Raw genomic sequence first — 3,979 nt, forward strand, 5'->3', positions numbered from 1 at the left:
AGAGGCATGTAGTTTTTTAAGGGGCTTCAAGGCGAACTAGAGGCACCATTCATAATAGAGAGGGCATGGACATGTCGTTCTTTACTTCAATGATTTTATTGAGTTCTTAATAAAGACTTTTCTTTTACCACTGGCCTCAATCTACAACATATGTGATAAGTTAGTTGGGACCATCAATTAAATAAACTTCAAATATTTGTAACTATTGAGAGTAAATATTTGATATGTGACGCTCATATCAAATGTTGTTGCACAAAAGGGTATAAATTAAGAAAATAAACAAAACGAAAATGTGTGCAAAGATCTCTCTCTCTCTCTCTCTCTCTCTCTCTCTCTCTCTCTACTCACTCTCTCTTTCTCTTACCTCAGAAATTAAGATCACCTTCAAGGAGATAAATCACACAATTCTAGCTAGAATGAGATTTTATTGCCAAATATATCAAATGTTAATATGCTAGCATAAGTTAGTTCACTTGAACTCAATCTAATGATGGGAAGAAAAAGCTTTCAACTATTCATTCACATCTCTAACAATCTCATTCCCTTTTTCTTATACCTAAGAGGTTAAAATATTTCTTTCTTTCAAATATCTTTTTGCTCACTATTGAGATGTTATTGGAGTGCTGATGAAACTACCTCCATTAACATGTTGATAATTCTATTAACATATACATAACTATTAATATAAAAATAATTGGCTTACTTAATATATAAAAAATTATATTATGAAGCTTGTAGCATGTTAAAATATTCATGGTAGTAGACTGGAAGTGTTCAATTTTTTTATTTTGTACAAAAATTCAGCTTATACATAACTAAAGAATGTTGCAAGTGGTATCAAACTTTTCATGTGAAAATCAAAAAGGAAAAAAATCAACAAGCCAGATGTAAATGAAATAATATAATTTATGAGTAGGTATTACAAGTATCTCCTCAATTAGAGAAAATAGAATTGCAAAATTGGGAACACTAACCTAGTCTTATATGTCTATAACAAAGATTGATGGAAAAGTAAAGGAGGGCATTGAAAACGATTGGGCAATGAAAGTTGGATGATGACAATCAAGAGATAATGTTTAGGGTTTAACAATTAGTTGATGGCCATTGGATGACGATGGTCGAGCAAAAATGGTGAAGCAATGATGGCGGAGCACTGCTGTTTGAGCTTAGTTAGTTGTTCGAGGTGGTCTGCGGCATCAAGTTGAGCTTTAGGATTCTTCTGATCTGCTCCATGATTTTCAATTTCAAGCCAATGTCCAAGCTCTCCTTGATATGAAAAACTATAGTTTATCTATAGCTTTTTAAGTAGCATTTTTTAAATATAGTAAAAACTCAAAATACCTCATCGCATTATTTAGATAATATATAACTTTTTTTAGAATTTAAGAGCTTAATAATATTATAATTAAGTAATCTTAATCTTATTAGATTTTTCTTATCAACCAACTCATTTTGACTCTAAACAAATAAAATTTAGAGATCATTTGATCGTCCAATTAATATCCTCAAGTTTCTAAAGCTTTTCAAACTCATTTAAAATCAGATCAAATCACTTTTAATTTCACTATTTTCATCTCATCCATACATTCAATTCTATTATAAATTTATTGAAACAAAAATAAAAATAATTTTTAATTAATTTTACAAATTTTCAATTAAAATTTATATGAGATTCATATTTGGTACTATGCAGTCAGCACATCAATAATTTAAAATAAATTAATTAAAAAATTAATTTGACTGCGCAGCTGGCGAGCATCGTCGCTTCAGACGACCTCACCCACTTTTTCTAATTTATATTACTGTTTTCAAAAGTAAAATATAATAAAATTATATCAGAATATTCTAGCACATTATTCTTAGCTCAAAAAAATTAAATTAGAATATTATAATATTAAATACATCAATTCAAAATATCATGATCTCATTTGAAGGAGTTGAGAGACTAAATAATCATTTAATATAGTTGAAGATCATTTAATCCTTCATAAAGAGTCAATGAACCATTTTGATCATTTTTTTTTCCTTTTAAATATTTGATTTGAAGTAAAATAAATACAATGTAAAACCTCACCATAATAACCTGTGGTGGTGACGACAACAACAATGGAATATGGCTAACAAGGATAGCTAGATAAAGGCTGTTGTGACGACGGCGGCAACACGTTATTGTGAAAACTATATAGATATAAATTTTATTTTGATTTTTTGTTATTAAAAAAATACTAAATATATTTTAAAATTTTGCATGTTTAATATTCAATAAATCTTCTATTTAAGGAAAAAAAATATTATACCAAGTTATATTAACAACACAACGTAAATGAGACTAATACTATCTATAATTTTTAAATTGATTGATCTCAATACAAATCAGATTATTTCGAAGTAGTCCTTCTTCATAAATTTTATATCAAAATATTTAAAACAAATTTTTTATCAAAATAAATTCGAAAATTTAAAATATATTTTAAATCTATATTGTTTTTAAAATTTGTTGAAATATAATTTTTATATATTATAATATTATTGATTGATATTTGCTTTTTAGGATTTATTTGGGGTAGAATTTTTTAGAAAATTATAATAAAATTCATTAGAAAAATAGTTTTTAATTATTATGATTGTTAAAATTCTTTTTTCAAAAATAGAGCAGCAATTTCCTTACTATTACCATATATTTATCAATTTAGTTATTAAAAACATATTTTCATTTAAAAAATAATTGAAAAGCAGCGTGAAAGCAACAAGAAAGTGATACGCAGATTCTGAATAGTTAAAAAATGATGCAAATTGATTCTTGTTGCGTCCATGAGTATTCGCGGCTGTAGAGAAATATAAAGTTTAACGTCTTAGCGTTGTACGAAAATCCGGCATGCAATCAGATAAGAGAGGGTCTAGTATTTATGAGACACCAATACTTTTACGTGGAAAACCCCTTAAAAGGGGGAAAAACCACGGGGCCTAGTCTAGTTTAAATGAATCAACTAGTATTGCAGTTGATTACAAATGAGGCCCTTCCTTGGGAGAAGGCCTTAGCTTGATGTACATTTTATAGAGTACATTATATGATGTGAATACAAAGAGTCACTATTGACTTGTTCGTTTGGTCGGGAGGACCATAGTCTGGTGACGGAAGTCAGAAGAATCGTAGTTGGCGGGCGACGAAGGTAATAAAGATTGTTGTCTGGCGACGGAAGTCATAAAGACAGTAGTCTGGTGACGGAGGTCAAAAAGACTGTAGTATACGGGCGACGTAAGTCATGAGGACCATAGTCGGCTAGCGACGGAGGTCGAAAAGACTATAGTCGGCAGGCCACGTAAGTCTAGAGGACTGTAGTCAGCGGGTGACGGAAATCGGAAAGACTGTAGTCGGCGGGCGACGTAAGTCAGGAGGATCATAGTCGGCGGGCGACGAAGGTCGGAAAGACTATAGTCAGCGGGCGATGTAAGTCAGGAGGATCGTAGTCGACAGGCGACAGAGGTCGGAAAGACTGTAGTCGGCGGGCGACGTAAGTCAGGAGGACAGTAGTCAGCGGGCGACGGAGGCCGGAAGGATTGTAGTCGGTGGGCGACGTAAGTCAGAAGAACTATTGTCTGGCGACGAATGTCAGAAAGACGACTTCAGGTAGAAGTCCAACAATGGAAAGAAATCCATCTTTGGATAGATGTCCAACGAAAGTCCGATAACAGGTAGAAGTCCGGCGTCGGGTAGAAATTTGGCGATGAGTGAAGGTCCAGCGTCGGGTAGAAGTCTGACGTTTGTTGGTGGCCGAGGAGAACTCTGGCATCACTTGGGCGGAGTTTCGGCGTCAGAGGGGAACTCTGTTGTTACTTGGACAGAATGTTAGCATCCCGTGGAAGTCAGGCAGAATTCTTGTGTCCCGTGGAAGTCGGGCAGAATTCCCGCATCATTTGGAGTTCGGGTGGAACTCCGGTGGTGGTCGAGGAGGAGTCTCTTCCCTCCTACTCTTCTCTT

The sequence above is a fragment of the Dendrobium catenatum genome, unplaced genomic scaffold (assembly GCF_001605985.2).
Source record: "Dendrobium catenatum unplaced genomic scaffold, ASM160598v2 fragScaff_scaffold_621, whole genome shotgun sequence".
Taxonomy (NCBI): Eukaryota; Viridiplantae; Streptophyta; class Magnoliopsida; order Asparagales; family Orchidaceae; genus Dendrobium; species Dendrobium catenatum.